Source organism: Talpa europaea, assembly GCF_964194135.1.
Source record: "Talpa europaea genome assembly, chromosome: 11".
Taxonomy (NCBI): domain Eukaryota; kingdom Metazoa; phylum Chordata; class Mammalia; order Eulipotyphla; family Talpidae; genus Talpa; species Talpa europaea.
The window spans coordinates 97,442,243-97,460,726 of record NC_140078.1 but is presented as its reverse complement, the minus strand read 5'-3'; positions in this window follow the sequence as shown (position 1 = coordinate 97,460,726).

The following is an 18,484-nucleotide window of genomic DNA, read 5'->3' as shown; positions in this document are numbered from 1 at the left end:
TCTCTCCCACACCCGATGCTGCTCCACTCCCAGGCACTGCCCAGCTGGCTCTCTCCTCCTGGGGAGCAGAGCCATTCTCAGCAGGAACTCTGGACCCTTGGGCCTCATCATAGCAATATTTAACAATTTATTCTGATAAAAAATAATATTAATTTATTTAATTAAAAAGAATCCTTTCACCTCGTCGGGATCCGTTTTCTGCAATCAAAGTGGACCACTTGCTTTCCTTGCAGGATGATTTTGTCGCTAGGACAAGGAGCCAAGTAGAACTGTACATAATTATTCTTGATGCAGCTATTTCTACTAGTTGATTTCGCAGGCACCCCCTTGCAGCACTAGCTGTTTAAGTACAAGAACAGACGTCCTCTATACATATATAGATATATATATATATGCACACACATACATTTATATTTTTTTGCTGTTTGCTGCTACTTATCCAGAAATTGAAGCTGGTCCAGATTTGAAGATGTTTTCCAGAATACATTTCCCATCCTTTGACCCTCCCCACCTCAAACGTCACCTGTAGAAAAATCCAGTTTGGAGTAGAGAGAGGAAAGATAATAATAAAACTCCCAGCAGTTTCCATCTTTTGGAAAGTGAGCCACTGGATAAGAGAGAATATTTTGTAAGAGACTATTTTTATATGAATATTTTATTTATATCGAGTCTGCCTATATCATTCCATGGCCATGCTTTTTAATTCTGGGAGTCTCTGTGAGGTGAGACCTGGCCACGGAGTCAGGCCTCGCGGGGATGCTCACACTGCTTGGTTCTCAAGTTCTGTTTGCCAAGCAGGCAAAAGCAGCCTCTGGATGCGGCCTGTGATGTCATCGGCATTAATTGGGGAAGAAATCAGGTCCCAGCCTAGGCCTATTGAGCTCAGGTCTTTTGAGTCACTGAGGGGTGACCGCATGCCGAACTGTGCCATGGGCGGGCCATACCCCTGCGTTCTGCGACCAGCAGCAGTCATCTCCACCTGGCACAGGCTAGCTCAGGGAGGCCCGCTCCTCACCAGCGAAACCCTGCCGCTGCCACATGTCCCAGGAGGTGAGGCCTAGGCCTCAGGGGTGGGGCAGGAAAGCAGTGGGGCTCGGGCCCCATGAGTAGCAGGGCCCAGTGGGGCTTCCTAGATGTCATGGCCCCAGGCAGACCGGCAGAGAGAGGTGGGCAGGCCGCTGTGCTCTGGGCCCAGCTCCGTCCACTGCCTCTCTACCTGGAAAGCGCTCCTCTGGGGGACTGTGGTATGCTAATTTGTGTCTGTTTGCATTCATGTATGTATGCATGCATGTGTTCGAGTGTGTGTGAGTGTGTGAGAGGAAGACAGAGACTTTAGGGTTCCCTGGGTTGTCATGTAATTTTGCACCTTTAAGACCTCTGGGGTGCTCACGCGTGTTTCCATGTGCTCTTGTGTATAATGTGGTGTCTGGTTGTCTTGCCCCACGTGCTGGAGAGATTGGAGTGGTGTGGCTGTGTGTCTATCTGCTGGTGCCTAAGTTTCTGCTGTGAGCAAGGGCTTGTAGTAGGAGGCAAACTGCAGGGACCTTTGGTGATTGTGTTGCACAACCAAGAGGTGGCACCTCTGAACTCTGTGCCACAGGCACTGGTGAAACTCAGCCCCAGACCCTTACTGCTGTATCAGACTCCTCAGTATTGGCAATGGACCTGGATCATAGCATCAACAAATAAAATGGTTGGACAGTTGGTTGATTTCTTCTCTTAGATCTTTTCTTTTTCTTTACTTGGGTTTCTGTGTGGGTGGGTTATGTCTGTATGTATTGGTAGGTGGATGAATGGATGGATGGATGGATGGATGGATGGATGGATGGATGGATGGATGGAAAGTGGGTGGATGGAAGGTGGGTGGATGGGTGGGTAGACGAATGGACGGGTAGATGGGTGTTTGGTTGGAGGGTGTGTGGATGGCCGATGGGTAGGTGAGGAGAAAACATAGAGGAGTTTCTTAAAGCCTCCCCCACTGCACAGAAGAATGCCCTGGAAACCTACAGTGCCCACCGTGAACAGAGAAACTCCCAAGCCTGCAGTCCCTCTGCATAAGCCTTATGTCACCTGGGAATTGGGGAGGTCTGACCAGTCTCCCCAGATGACCGTTTCATGTTAATCACATAGACATGAAATGAGAAAAGTCACCCCACAGCCTCCCTTACTGTCCCTTAGGTGTCCCGCCTTACTAGATGGGGCCCAGTGTGAGGACACCATGAGGAGATGGGCAGGTAGGCTGCCCACCTGTGCCCCATCCTGAACTCACTGTTGCCTCCCAACCTTGGACCTGCCCGCCCTCTGAGGTGCCCTGCTTAGCTGTGCTGAGCCTCAGTTTCTCCATCTGCAAAAGTAAGGTTATCATACCCACTAACAGGGCTATTGTGAGGGTCCTCCTGGTAATATTCATGGGGAACTCTGAGCTTCAGAACAATGGGCGAGGACTAAATACTGTTGTTCCTGCCATTGCTACCATCACTATTCTTTCCATGACAAGAGTCTTCAAACATGGCTCATGGTAATAAATGGCTGTGGCAGGCAGAGATAAGCCTTTGGCTTGTTTCCAAAAGTGGCTTTTCACAAAACTGGCATTAAAAAGTTCTTAAGAAGTTGACCCCAAAAATGAGAAAAGGTCCAGGACGATCAAATTGAAAACTCAGCCACCAGGGCCAGGAGGTAACACGAGCGCAGGAGGTGAGCCCCTCCTTGTAGGCCCAGCGTCACCCGGTGGCAGTGGGCCCTCCCAGAGGCCAGGTCCTCTGCCCTTTTCAAGAAGGTCTGAACGACTGGGCTTTTAAGTAAAGTTTCTCACTCTCGTGACACCGACACCCACCATGAGAATGATGCAAAATTTAACTGTAGCTGAACTTGGCCTTGGTGCCCCTAGTGTGCAGCCCTGACACAGACCATATCTCTTCACTAAGAGACGGAGAAATGGAGGTCCAGAAAGGGCCTGGGCTTGGCACAGGCCAAAAAGCAAGTTCAGCAGAGGGAAGAGCAGAATCTGACATGAGTGCCTCGGGAAGCCCTTGCACCAGCTCAGTCAGTTATTGGGCCAGGAGGTAGTCCCACTGGTCTTGGAAGAACTGCCTCCCATGTTTTGGGGTCAGTGCACTGTAGGCTGGCCTGGGACAGCTCCTGCTCGGACAACTGGGCTCTCCCCATGTGAGCTCATCCTCCAGCCAGCAGCCACACCAAAGGAGGATTCCAGAAGTAGGAGCAGAGGCTGCAAAGATTTTGAGGCCCAGGCTCACATTGGTGCTGTCAGTTCTGCTGTGTTCTACAGGCTGAAGCAAGTGACCGGTCCAGCCCATACTCAGGGCGTCAGAATGGAGACTCTGCCAGTGAGGGAGCTTCAGTCACACGGCGATGTGCACACGGCCAGGACCTGACCACATTCACCCGCCATCCTGCCATCCAAGCGGGAGAGAGTCTAGAGCTAGACCATGTGTCAGGGACACAGCCACTCTGTTTGAGGAACCCCAGAACCTCATATTGTCACCTCTATCCACCCCATGACAGATGTGGTAGAGTCAATCCCAGGTTTCCTCCTCCCCCAAGTACCTAGTACCAAGTACCACCAGCAGAGCCTGCTGAGAGTCCTTCTCAACATGTACCCAGACCTGACCACCTTTGGTCTGCACACCCTCCAGCTACTTAAGTGATTGACTCTGGCCACAATCTTGCCACACCCAGGTCCTTTTCTTCCAGATGAACTGCTAGACCACATCATGCCTTCCTTGCCAGAGGCCATGTGATTGGGCTCTGGACCACGCAGTAGGGATGATCTGTTCCTCTTCCATGCCTACCAACACTTTCCATGCTCCTCCTTCCAGTGGCCTGGAGCCATGGGTTGTGGACAACAGAGCCATAGAAGGAAGGGCCCTGGGCTCCTGAGAGACCACGTGGAGGAGAGCCACCTGCTGATCAGTTTGCCATGGGAGAAATGCATGTCCATGGGGAAGCCATTGAGATTTGGGAACTCATTGGTCACAGCACAGCCCCCAGGGTCTTGCTTCTGTTCTTCCAACATGCCAGGTTCTGGACCAATGGGCCTTTGCACAAGCTATTCCCTCTGATTTTTCCATCTGTTCTTTCTGGTTAATAAGACTTGACTCAAATGCCAACACCCCAGGTGTCCCCTATCTGTCCCTTCCAGTCTCCCTTACCTACTATTTTAGTTCACGTGTGGTACTTACTACTATCTGAAATGATATTTCTCACTTATTAGCAGCCGCATAGCACAGTGGTTAAGATCTTGGACTTGATTAACCAGATGCCCTGTATTCAAATCTGCCTCTGCTATTTACTGGTTATGTGGTTTAGGACATGTAACTTAAACTCTCTGCGACTGCATTTCCTCATTTGTAAAAGGGGGGCAATAATAGAAACACCACAGGGGTTAAATGTGTTGACACATAAACTGCAGAGCAAAGCGCCTGACAAGCTCTACGGCTGTGGACATGTGAGGCTTGGGTGTTTATGAAATTTCATGAGAGCAGGATTTGGTCTTGGTTGCCGCTGGCTCCCCAGGGCCCAGCACACAGTTGGGGTTCATAAACACTCGTGAAATAAGAATGAATGCAAATCTGGAGCCCATTTCCAGATGGCCAGGCCCCCGCTGGACCCAGGGTGGGGGGACAGGTAGTTCAGGTGGGCATCTTGAGCCAAGAGGGTGGGGGGCGAGAGGAGGGCATGCTATTTTGAGGTTATGTATTAGGGATTTGATTCGACCTTTAAAACTCCTCAGCTCCACAGAGAACTAGGTTTCAACTCTTTATATTAGTTAAAAAACATCGTCTTATTCCCTTCCCCTCCTCCCATCCTTACACCTAGTTCAAAAAATGATTTTTTAAAGGAAACAAACACAGAAAATTAAGTAGGTCTATCCTCTAATTACTTAGTGTGTTCTTGGTGCTCGTGCATGTTTTTATTAAAAAAGAGGGGGTGCAGGCCTGTCTAGTGGGCTGCTGCCTGCTCAGGGTCTGGATGGGGATGTGGACACAGATCAAGCGCATTTTGATATGGTCACATCTGGTCCATTGACAAGGTGGCTGCTGGTTGCCACAACAACATTCCTGGCTTCTGAAGAATGTGCTGGAAACAATGGGAGAGCTCTGCAGCCACCAGCCCTGGCTCAGCCCCCAAGATGATGAGCTGCCTCTGCCCTAGACAGTGTCCCTCCAGATGCTGCTGTGCACACACAGACCCTCAGTCACACGTGGGCCCTGAGCAGGGGCCTCCAAGGGCCTCTCATAGTCAAGAGAAAGACCAGACACAGGCAAATACAAATGCACAAGTTCCAGAGCCCCAAACAGACTCCCATAGAGGCCCTGAGAGACACACAGACTACCCCAAGAGGTCTGGGGTCACACTCTCAAAATGTACTCGCGCCCTGGGGCCCAGACAAGCAACCTACCTCCCATGGGAGGCCAGAATGAGACTTTCACTATCACCAGTGGCACTTGTCACCTGCTCATTGACAGGACCCCAGTGTGTGTGTGTCAGGTGTTGGTGGAAGGAGACCCCCAGGAGGTCACTGCAACCTGAGTTCTGAGTGCACTTAGCCAGCGCTCCTGTCACCCTGTGCCTTCTCTGCCTGTAGTTGGTGCTTAACCACATTAATCGATCATCCTTTCAGAGGTCAAAGGAAAAAAAAAAAAATGTAACGGCAGAGAAGGGGGCCAGGCTGTCGGAGAAAGGATCTTATTCAAGGAAGCAATTATATATTAAGTGAAAAAAGTCCACTGCATGCTCACTGACTCAGCACCATCACATCCCTCATGGATGTGTGGCTCTGGCTGCCTTCCAGGGACAGGAGCCATGTTAGAGTGTCTGCCATAAGCCATTCTCTGCCACCATCCAGGTGCGCTGGCCTGCAGGTGGGGGTCACGGGTGGGCTGAAGGCTGCTTTGGGCAAATGTTCCAGTGGCGCGTGGCCCCTGTGTTTCAGGATACAGTGTCCTGGCCCCTAGTTAAATGCTAAATGACCTGCCCTGCGAGCAGAGCCTCAGTTTCCTCATCTGTAAAACAGTTGTCGCTGTGGTAGGGGAGCCCTAGGAGCTGTGGAAGCTCAAGTTCCTGTTGCCAAGTGGCAGCTCCCCAGCTGTGCCCAGCTAGAGGCCAGAGAGAATAAGAGTGAGGCTGCAGAGAACAGTCCTCTGTGCATCCGGGAGACAGGGGAAGGGGTGTGTCCAGAGGCAGAGGAAGTCAGGCTGCCTCTGGGGATGGCAGGGGGTGGGATTAGGGTGATCACCAGGCAGACAAAGAGGCAGGAAAACGCCACCCACAGTGAAGAGGAAAACCAACCAACCCAAAACTGACACAAACGCGCCACTGACACAGACACAGAATTAACAGAGGAGGACATGAAAGTAATTACTGTGACTAGATGCTATGTGCCATGTGTTCAGAAAGTTAAGTCGAGATGTTGAAAATACCAAAGACATTCTAGTGATGAAAACAGAAAGATCTGAGATGAAGAGATACACTGCAGAAATGTAACAGCAGATTAGACGCTACATAAGAAAAGATTAGTAACGTGGAGACTCAGTTACAGAAATTTTCCAATATGAATCACATAGAGGAACACAGAGGAAAAAAATGTAATGAACTGTGGGGCAACTTTGAGCTGCATAACATACAGGTAATTGGAAAGGAAAAGCAGGGAGAGGGGCAGAAAAATATTTGATGAAATAATGGTTGAGAACTTTCCAAATGTAATGAAAACTCTAAGCCCACAGAGTCAAAGAACTCAACAAGCCTCAAGCACAAGAAACACAAAATCACAATTCCAGGTACAACATGGTCAAATTGCTCAAAAGCAGCGATAAAGAGAAAAATCTTAAACCAGAAGGTGAAAAACATGTTACTTTTTAGGCACATAAAAGCTGAAAGAATTCATCATCAGCTAACAAACATTACAAGCAATGCTAATAGGTGTTCTTCAGAAGGCAAAGGGCACCAGAATTTGGACGGACTCAGAGGGCACCAGAAGTGGCGACTCCATGGGGTAATGGAAAAAATGATTTTTTGTAGTATTTAGAGAACTTTCAAAATAACCCACTGTTTATTTTTTTAAAGATTTATTTATTCATGCATACAAGAACCGGGGTACAGGCCAGATGCGCAGGAGAATGAGAGGATTCACCAGAGACAGAGTGGGGAACAGAACAGGCAGACTGACTGCAATACACTGCTGAGGGGAGCAGCAGGCGAGTCAGGAGAGGTCTGTCGCACCATGTGGCATTCTTGCTGGCTGGCCGGGATCGAACCCGCATTGCAGAGGCTGCCTGAGGACAGCTCCACGGCTCTGCGCTCAGCCTCCTGTGCCTCCTGTGCCACCAGGGGAGGCCTCAATAACCCATTGTTTAAATAAAAGCAATGAGCTGCCTATTGGGGGAAGAGATGTAATTTAGATAAGGTTAAGTCATCTCCTGCATGGGGGCGAAGGCAGGTGTGAATCCAGGTCTGCCTGAAGTGTAAGGGTTTGGTTTTATTTTTGGTGGAAAGAACATAATAGTTATATTTGGAGCTGTGCACGCGTGCGAGTGCGCGCGCGCACACACACACACACACCCATCGTTTCACCTTTTACTTTCAGTATCATCCAGTTATTTGGTGTTGATGGTTTAGTGTCTGTGTTCCCACCACCACCAGGAAAAAAAAAAGTGTCTTCAAGTACAGAGCTTTTTGACTCCTTTGCTTCAGGTAATTTCCTCAGAGCCCAAGACACTGCCTGGTGCACAACTCTTCAAGAAACACTTGACTGAGTGAGCAACTCTTGTTCTACGACTGCTCTGTGGTCTTGGGCCCACCCTTTGGTTCCTCTGAGTTCCATATTTAAAATAAATAACAGCCACCTTAATAGCAGATGCATAGTCAAAATAATAACAGCAACAATGATAGCAATGAAGAGGGGCGGGTGGCGTGGCTGTCGCTGATACTGCTTGCCATGTTCAGTCTCTCCAGCCCCCAGGGGCATCGCAGGGTCCAGCTTCTCTTCCCTTTAGGGTTAGCCAAGTCACTTGCATTGGCCAGTTGAAGTGGAAGGGAAGTGACGTATCTCACCTCCCGGCTGACACTAAGAGCCCCTCTCCCTTCTACCTGCACCTGCAGTGAGTGGCAACATTTCTGACAGCAGCTGTGCATCTGCCTGACTCGTGAGAGAGCAAAGACACAGCTGACCGTGGCGGACGTGACCCTGGAGTGACAGATCAACCTTTGTTGTATTAAGTCACTGGGATTTGGGCCTTTAGTTACTGCAGCATAATGTAGCCTCTCCTGACTGTTGGTACTGGCAAATCGGAGGCTGTGGCAGTGGGTTACCTTGAGGGTTCATCCCCTTTGCTCTGGAGAGGCTGGGCCTGCAAGAATAAAATGGCAGTGGCTTACCAGTGTGGTTTGCTTCCCCACCCCTCGATGGCCCATTTTATGGCCCCAACCAAGAACCAGACCCTGCTATGAAACACTTGCCCAGACAGCTGAGGTGGGGAGAGGGGAAGGCCTCAAAGAGTCCAGCTCCTGGACTCTGCACAAGTGAGCCCCACAGGAGATAGTTCTGGTTCCTGATTCAGGAGCCCCCCCCCCCCCTTCATCCTGGCTGCCAGCTGGCTGCACCAGGAAGACTTGTGCCTCAATGTCTGGCCTGTCTGTTATATTGGGGCCCAGGCTGAGAGCAGGGGATGCTAGGCCCCTAAGTATCTTTGCTAAGATGGGTAGTTGAGAGAGAGTCTGCTGGTCAGAGAAGGGTGGGGTCTAGGTGGGCCCTGTGTACCCAACACATCCTGTATGTCAGTGTGTAGATGAATTCCTGCTCCTTGGCTCTCCCTGCCCCACACATGGGCTGCTATAAAAAGCACCCAGAGGGCCTCCCCTGGTGGCGTAGCGGTTGAGCGCTGGGTTGCGAGGCTGCCCACAGCCTCTGCAGCACCAGTTCAATCTCCTACCACCGGCGAGGGTCCCAGAAAAAAAAAAAAAAGCACCAGAGCTCCTGGCCCCAACCAGGTAGTATTGCTGAGGTCACACAATTTCTGTTTACCTGCACCAGCTGGTCTGGCCCCTTGTTTAACCATCGGGGAATCAGAAGCCCCAAGCAGGATGAGCACTTAGTGAAGCCCTCGTGGCTGGGATGAGAGCCCAGTTTGTTTGGATTTAACTTCTGCTAACTCACTTTCCATGATAAGGCACACCTCCTCCAAGAAGCCTTCCTTACTTAACTTTGGAGTGGTGATGGTATTGGGAAGTGGGGAGCAGGGGAACAGGGAAAGAAATACTTGTTGCTCCAGGAGTTTGATAACAGAAATCTCATTAATGCCTCCCGATGTGTGTCTCACTGTGCCCACATTACAGGTGGGAAGCCTGGGGGCACTGAGCAAAGTGGTTGCAGAGTAGCCAAGCCAGGACTTAGCGCGGGTTCCTGGCCACAGGAACATTAGAGTACGTTCTGCAGGACCAGGTGCTTCTGGGCCACCAGGTCTGCAAAACTGCCCCTGTGGTACGGACCTGGGAGGCACCACCTAGGATGACTGACTTTGGGCGAGACACACTGACCTTAGGACCTCTCACTCCACAGAGCCTCTGTGTGCTCAGCAGTGCGATGGGTTGAGGGACTGCTTCTGCAATGCACATGGCACGCCCGGGTCCTCTGTGCCCATCCCCACGCTAGCCCTGGGCAGGAGCCAGCCTCCAGGTCTCGCCAGTCCCACCAAGGTGTAGTGAAAGCTGGTGCTCCTCAGGTTACTAATGAGTTTGCCCATCTCTTCATGTGCTTCCAGGCCTTTTTGTCTCCTCTTCTATAAATGGTTTGTTTACATCTACCCAGTTTCCCTTGAGGCTGCTACCTGAGAAAGCTTTTCTGAGCCTCCTACCCGGCCAGCCTCCCTGCTCCTCCGGGTCCTCGGGAAGCCTGCACCGGCCACAGGTCCTCCCAGCTTCCTGCATCCTCTGCGCTTGGCCTCCCCTGCCAGGGACAGATCACGTGCATCCTCAGTCTGACTTACTTTCCTGCTGCATCCATCACCCACCGGCTTCTCATTGCCTCTGGACTTGAGTGCAGCTCAGTGACCACACAATCCGGCTCCTGTTGGCCTCACCCTCTCCAAAGCCCTCAATGGCCCAAGTTGCTCAGACTTCCTGACTGATGTTGACCCACCATGAGTGTCCCAAGCCTGGGGCCGTCCACACAGCTCCCTCCCCACAGGCAGGTGCCTCATGAGTCAGAAGTCAGCTTCTAGAGGGGCCTCTGGGCACCTCCCTGCTATCCCACCAGCATGCCTGCTGCCCACCCCCCGACCCTGGACCTGGCCTTGTTTTTCTTCCCAGCACTTCCCAGCGCTGCTCATGAGGCCTGTGTGCTTTCTTTCAGTGGCATCTAGACAGCAGGAATACCAGGTTCGAGGCAAGCATGGGGCAGCCCTGGGGTGGGGAGCACCACCTAAAGTACTCCCAGGGCAGTTTTAATGGTGGAGCACCTGGCTCTTGGGGCAAGTCTGCTGATTCTTTCCTGAGTCTTGCAGCTGCTGCAGAAGAGATGGCAGCAGAGGAGGCGAAGGGGCCAGAGCTCGAGGTCCCTGCCCAGAGCAGAGCAGCCGGAGCCCAGGCTGCTTCTCTCTGGTGAGCCAGGAGAAGGGATGGATATGCCGCCTCACCTGCCTCCCCCCACAGCCACCTTGACAGAGGGGCCTCAAGAAGGCGGCATCAGGACTCGCCTGCCCTGTGGGGACGGCCTGCCATGGGCTCTTTGCCACTTGTGAAATGCCAGAAACCCGCCTTGAAGGCATTAAACCACCAAAATGCCTGGGTTTGCTCCGTGAGCACCTGAACCACTCACTAGCCCCAGAGGATGGGCTGGGGGCCTTCTCCATCACAGGAGGCAGTGCCTGGCCCAGAGTCTAGCGAGGGAACCCCTGGAGGGGATGGAGTCTCTAGACTCCTCTTGTGCTCAGTCCATTACTGCCTCAAGAGCCTGGTAAGAAAGGGCACCATCTTGCTTATATTTTTGTTAGCAAAGGATTATACATGCAGCTCTCAGTTAAGTTTCTCTTCCAAAACCTTACTCCACAGAGGAAGCTGCTCACGCTGGACTTTGTCAGGCAAAGACAAGCAAACATACATTCTCCCAGACCTGCCTCTCTCTATGTAGCAGCCAGAAGGCATTTCCCGACACAAAGGTGCCCAGATTCCTCCAGCAGCCTCTTATTGACGGACATGGATGAGGATTTTGCTTTTCTTTCACCATCACAGTCGACATCATGACAAAGAACCTTGGACATTTCTCTTTCTGCACCACTGTGGGCTCTCCTAGAAGTGGGGTTTCTGGATCAAACGTGGTGGCTCTGACATTGCACTAGATTCCCTAGGTCATGGGGTCAATGGTCCCATGGAGGACCCTGGGTGTCGTGAGATTTCATTGGCTGGAAGAACTCAGAGGGTTTTACTCAACCACTCACTGGATGCTGCAGAGGGGGTTCTTTCAGCAAGCTTTGGGTTGCCCTGGATGACTCTTCATGTGTTCCTGTTAGCAGATTTTATTTTTGTATGAACTTATTTTGTACAAACCTGAGAGCTGCATGAGGTTCCTTGTAGCTGCGACCTGAGGAGCTCTCTCCTTTCTGAGGGAATTAGAACAGCCTCAATCTGAACCCCCAGCTTGAGGATGAACCCCCCCCCCTCCCTAAGGACAATCCCGTGAAATCCACACAAGAGACGCACAGCCTTGTAGAATCAGTGCCACTGTTTGTCGCCAGATGTTCAGAGGCAAGAGTGCTAATTTATGCAGGCGAGTTGGGAAGGGGGAGAGAGCAGCTGAGGGGGGTGGGGGGAAGGGGAGTTCTAGAAGGAAGGCAGTCTGGGGGAGGCATGAGAGCCCCATGCTGGGAACAGGCAAGGAAATACTGCTAGGAGGGACTGAGCAGAAGGGGGACCGCAGAACACTTGGGGTCTCCTGGCCATGAGATACAGTGAACCTGGGAATAAGGATCTTCATTAAAGGATCCTGTAACACTGCTGAGAATTTCTGTCAGCAGGTTCCTGGATTCACCGACTCTGTTTTAAAATGCTCTGATCTCGTGATTCTAAGCCTCCGATTCTGTGTTAAAACTCCTGGGGACCACACAGGGAAGATGACTTTGGAGCAAGACTACTGGGATCAAATCCAAGTCATTTGAATGTTGAGAACTTGGGGGCACTGCCTGCCAGCTCTAGGCCTTGGTTTCCTGGCAGGTAAATGGGGCAGGGATGGTATTGGCTCCTGGCGTCCCCAGAGGGTTTAGGACATGGACCGCTGAGAAGGAAGCCTGCATGCGGTAGGTGTGCAGTGAAAGCTGAATCTGGTTGCTCTTCAATGAGTTTCAATGACTAGGGGTTCAGAGTTGACTGTGGGAGCTGAGGCCAGGGCCTGGGTTGTTGTTCCAAGCTGCTTCTTTGGGTCTGGAAGTGTCCGGGGCTCCAGGGCCTGGGTCTACCGGGCGGCCAGCCCTCCACAGCAGGCAGCTGCTGGAAAGCAAAGCAAACACGCAGAGGGAAGGAAGCTCCCAGGGCTGCGGGAAAGCAAACAAGGGCCACTTCCTCCAGCCGCACACTGCAGGCGCCAACCTTTCCCAGGGCCGTTCCTTGGGAGTCCTCCTCGGGCGCCTGGCCCGTGTTTGGACAGCTTGTAGGGCGCGGGGGCAGAGAAAGCAGAGATTCCAAGAGCCAGGCCTGGCTAGGCAGCCGTGGCCCCATCCCGCCCATCCCCTCAGCAGGGCATTGCCCTGTAGCCTTCCAGGCTCCGTGCTCAGCTGCAGCCACCGATCCGACTGTCAGGCTTATGGGGGTGGGGGCAGGGGCATCCCAGGATGGGGTGGGGGCATCCCAGGAGGCGGTGCTGGGCTGGGAATTACAAGTACATTGATAATCATGATTACTGTTTACTGAATGCTTGCAGGGACCAGACACTGTCCTCAGAGCTGAATACAGAGTATTTCATTTAATCTTCCTAATACCCACCATTCTTACCTCCATCTTACAGGTAAAGACACAGAGGCAGGGTTGTGCAAATTTGCAGTTCAAAGGGCCTGGTCTGGGCACTACACTCTCTGTAAACCGCCTATCGCCTTTCCAGAGACTGTGATGGTAGATTTTCTGAAGAACGTGCTTGTCTGTTTCCTCCCCTGTCCCTTACCAGCCCTATTAGATGGTGTCGTTATGGCCCCATTTTCAGCTAAAGTAGAACGAGGCAAAAAGAAATGGAGCCACTTGTCCCAGATTATTCTTAGAAAAGGGAATGGCTGGGATTCCAACCTATGCCAGCCTGGTGCCGATACCTGTGACGTCCACCACCTGGTACAGGCAGGTGGCTGTGTTGGCAGAGGCTGGGCAGCCCCTCACTATGCCAGGCCCAGTTTCTTCCAGGGCCAAGGAACAAAGGGCTTTCACGGCGTGTAATCCAGCCGCGGGGAGAAGAATGGTCAGGTGTATCGAGAGGCAGGTTCACATGGAGGGAAAGAGGGAGCCGCGCGGGCCGGGCTGGCACGGGGGCCGGGGTTCCGGCCCGCGCTCCCAGGGCGGCAGACGGTCGCTGGCAGCGAGTGAAGGCCCCGTTTGTGCAATATGTCAGCAGGGAGGGCAGACCTTTTAAGGGGTGAGATCGTGTGGCCCGATAGCTTGCAGGGGCCTCTCCCTGGGGGGGCCCGGGCCCCCTGTGAGGACTGTCGGCCATTGTTAACTGCGCCTCGTGTGAAGGAAAACGGGACACAGGCGGTCAGCTGATACCTGTGCGATCTGGCGGCCCGGACCAGCTCTCCTGGCTGCAGCTCCGGTTACATGGCGAATGGTGAGGGGGGCGTGCGGCCCTGGGAAGGGCCCAGGGAATTGCTGGCCAAGCAGAAGGCCCTGCGTGGTCATGAAGGCAGGATGGAGTGGCTCAGCCCGAGTGAAAGGGTGAGGAGCCTGAGGCCAGAGGGGTGGTAGTGCCAGGGCAAAGAAGACCTGGTACTCTTGGGCTCTCCCCAACCTTCCCAGGGTGACCGCAAAGCCCCCCATGGGACATCACTTGCTTATACAGGAGAAAACACACACTCACTCTCCAGGACCACTTGACCATGTCCATCCAGCTGTCAACATAGGCAAGGGAGTCAAGGAGAAAGTGAGAAAGTTAAACTGCTTATGAGGAATGGAGGAGACACCCATTGCAGTGTTTGCCAATTTCCATGGTGTAAATGCTGGCAGGTGCCTGCTGCAGCAGCACTGACATTTTATTCCTAAGCAGCCCATGTGGGGTTTTGTGGCAGGGTCATGGCACGGGCCTAGATGTTAAACTGCAAATGTGCTTAGTCCTTGTGGCATATGTGCAAGGTAGTATTAAAAACTACCACCCCCATGTTAGGGGTAAGGCACAGAGAGGCTGAGCAATATGTCCAAAGTCACATAGTTGCAATAGGGCAGTGCTAGGATTTGAACCCTGACCACCTGGCTCCACACTATTAACCACAACCCTGCCTTACCTGCCCCTCTCATACCCCTGCAAGGCCTGGTTAAGCAACAGTTATTTGCTGAGCTTTGACAATGAGCTGGCCATGCTGCTAGGTGAGTTCTCTCATGTGACCTGTTCAAACACCCTATAAGGTGGTGGTCACTCCCATTTTACAGAAACTAAAACAGCACTGCAAAGTGGTGTGCAAGGGCTGGCAGGAAATGAACAGTGGTGGGTATGGGCAGGGGAGCAAAGAGGTTCAGCAAAGAATAGTGAGTCACCCAGGGGCTGGCAGCAGAGGAAAGCTGTTCCCCACCTGAGGCCCCAGTCTCAGAAGTTCCATTGTCCCTGCATGGGAACTGGCCATTGCTACCAACCACACCCAGCTCTGACTCCCCCTTGGGTCTCTGCCTTAAATAGCTAATTTCTTCTCTGGAGTCTCTGGGAGACACTGGGAATCGATCTCGTGTGCCCTTGGGCAAGTCACTCCCTTTCCAGCTACCTTTTCCTCACCTGTCAATAGGAACACTGGGATTTTTCAGGCGTCTCCGCTTGGTCCTCAGCAGCCGCTATTGCCATTGTTACTCCATGTCACAACTGCTGGCTCCTGCCCTTCCCCGTGGAAATATAATAAAGCCACGTAAGTCATCTAGAGTTTCCTAAAAAGGAAAAAGAAACCAGTGCGATGAACACTAATGATATGTTGTTTGACCTAACAGATCGCAAGCACTATTTCAGGGCTCAGTGGACACTTGTGGCTGGACCCACCACGTTGGCCAGCGCAGGTTCATGCAGGAATGCAAACACGAGTGGATGAAGAAGTGAACCAGAAGGACCTGGGCACCCCTGGCATGCTGCAGCCTGGGGAAATCAGTGACTTCCCGCAGGAGGGTGTACTGGCATGGCCTGCCCAGGGGCATGTTGGATTTGGACATGGGTGAGGATGCCCAGGCCCTTGTCCTTCCCACTTTACAGATGGGGAAACTAAGAGAAGAGAAGGTACAAGCAAGAAGTCTTGGCATGTGTGACCAGGAGAAACTATAATATCCAGGTGAGTAGGGATCAGGTATCATTCGTAATGCCAAGCGTTGGGTGGGCAAGAGGGGATGGTGTCAAGGAGGCAGGGAGGGCAAAGGAACAGGGAGGAGGAAGAAGTGGAGGAAGGAGTTTTCTAAAGGGAAATTGTCTATGGCTTTAAAAGATCTGGCTGCATCCTGCTGCTGCTTAAGATGCTCGGCCTGCTGTCACCATGGTAACGGGAGAAAAATCACAGAGCAATTTGTAATCAGTGGTGGTTCTTGCTGCTTCCTGGGAACATTGTTCCCAGTCGGAGGCCACATCTCTGAATAGGAGGGGCCTGTGGATCCTGGAGTCGACCCCCCACTCAACACTTTGGACTTTCTGCTTCACCCTCCATGTGAGGCTATCCAGCTGCCTCTCACATGGCTCCCTGGCTGGGAGCACCTTCCTTACTGGTCAGCCTGCTCCACTCCTGCCGAGCCTGGGAGTAAGTGTTCCTTCTCACCAAGTTGGAGACTGCTTCTTTCTACTCAAGCCACTGGAGCCTAGCTCTGCCCTCTGGCCCACAGCCTTACTTCCTCCTCCCCTCTGAGCAACTTGCAGAACTCCAGACAGAGCTCACTACCTCTCTGGCCTCCTTACTCAATGGGGTCTCAGACTCCTCTCAATCCTGCTTGACTCCTCTCAACCAACCCTAGGCAAGGGTTGGCTCAGGAATAGTCTGACCACCATAAAGCAGAAATGTCCCCTCCTTCATTCTAGGTATAGACCTTAATAAATAGGACCTGAGTTTAAGTTAGCCCAATCATGGACCCACTTCTCTGCTCGCTCCATATCTGTCTCCTAGTGACTCCATTCATTGCTGTAAGCCATCTACTCCAGTGAGATCAGAAATTCTACTGCCTGTATGTCTTGGCCATTTGAAGATCTCATAGATCACTTGACAAGGCCAGTTTGGAACTCTGGGTTATAATCCCAGAAATGCAAACTTCAGCGTCATCCCTCATTCGTCCTTTCCTTCACCTCCCTCATCTGACCCTTGAGTCTGCCATTTCTCCCTCTTAAACAGATCTTGAGTTCATCTGTATCTACCCAACTTCTCCCCCACCACTCTGGACCCCCCACAGTACATTCTCATCCATGTGGCTGCAGGATCCTCCTAGGTAGCCTCCTGGCTTCTCTTCTGCCCCTACAAATATTCTCCACTTTGTAAACCCACTTGAAAGAGCCTGCTGCTCCCACCCTACTGGGAAGGAATAGGGAATAGGAATAGGAATAAGGAATAGGAAAAGTCTGATCCTCCACCCTCACCTTGACCTTGATGAGTCTCCAGAGTCAACTCCTGTCCCTGCCCCTTCCCCTTGCACACCCACTATATAGGTCCTTTCGGTTTTGGGGACCCTGCCCCCTTCTTTCCACTCCAGAACCCTGGCACTTGCTGTCCCCTCTCCCACTCTACTGCCCAGTCTCCACTGGAGTCTCCTCTCAAGGGGGTGTCCAAATCCAAGTTGGTCCCCCGGCCTGTGTCCCTTCCCAGTTCAGTGATTTTAAGCCACTGCCACCATTTGCTACTGGTATTTATACCTTTGTCCCTGCCTATTGATGAGGTACCCTCTGGGCAGGGAGCTCTCGGGGTGGGGCGGGGGAGCAGGGACTGGGCGCTTTGCTTGGCCCACCTCAACACTGGGCGGGGCGCTCAGGAGATGCTCTGAGAATGAGTGTGGTCCCAACGGTCTCACCGAGCACAGGCCTTAGGCCAGTGGATGTGCTCACACACCCTGGCTGCCCACCACTGTGTGCTCCTGGTGGGCACTGCCTGTCCGGGGGTCAGGTCCCCTCTGAAGTTCCCTTCACACCTGGTGACGAGAGGAACTAAGTGAGCCGTGGAGGCCTGGCTTGGAACTGTGCTGTGCACACATGTCTAGACACCTCGGTGGGGCCTCCCTGGGCCTCTGGATGCTTCTCCAGACCCGCTGTGGTGGCCCCTCCTCTTTCAGGCACCAGCAGTGCTCAGGCAGCTCTGTGCTCAGCAGCATCCCCAGGGTCTGTGCCCCAGACACTCCGGGATGTGGGCTCTCAGGCCCATCCTTCTCCGGATCAGCCCGGGACTGGTTAAGACCCCAGCCTGCATCTGGGCTCCAGGATACAGGGTGCCGCAGGAGCAGGCCATGTGAGTATATCTGAAGGGCCACAGCCCTAACAGCCATTCTCATGTCATTGCTGCTGCTTGTGCCCGGGAGCAAACACCACCACACTCATCTCACAGATGAGGAAACTCATCACTGAGCTGTGACTCAGCTGAGTCCTATGCACTAAGGTGGAAGTGATAGGTCGTGGACTGGCACGAAAGGCCCAATCCAAGACAGGGAGAGAGCAGACTTGGGGGCCTGAGGGCTGGACCCCATAGCACAGCAGCAGGTGGAGTGCAGGCCACCTCGTGGCTCAGGCCAGGTGCCTCTGAACCAGGAGAAGGGCCTTAGACTTCAGAGTTCTCTTATTGTGTGATCTTGGACCCTCCTCCAGGCCTCAGTCTCCAACTCTGGAAAATGGAACTGCCAGGCCAAGCTGGGTGGGCTGGAGGGAGGCTCAGTCAAGGCGAGATGGGGTGCGGGGAGGAGCCAGAGGGGAGAGGACACGGGCACACCACACCTCAGCCTCGGAGCCCAGCAGGCAGTGTGTCCTTTGCCCGCCCCTACCCCAGCCCCCATCACCGCTGTGTTCGTCTTCCACGGCTCCATAACTCACCCTGTGGTCCATTATCGCCTGTCCCAACTCCGGCCCTGGAAGGTGTCCAGTTGCAAATGGAAAGGAGCGGGGTTGGCAGAGCGGGCGAGCCGGTGGTTCTGGGGACGGGAGCCTCCACGGATCAATGGGGTCTGGGCGGGCAGTGTTGGGGAGAGGAAGGGCCCTGTCCACACCCACTCCCTCGCCTTCCAGCCCTGGCCTGGGAATGCCCTTCAACCCCAACCTCCCAGTCCTGGACACGGAGACCTTGGACTTGCCCCTGAGGAA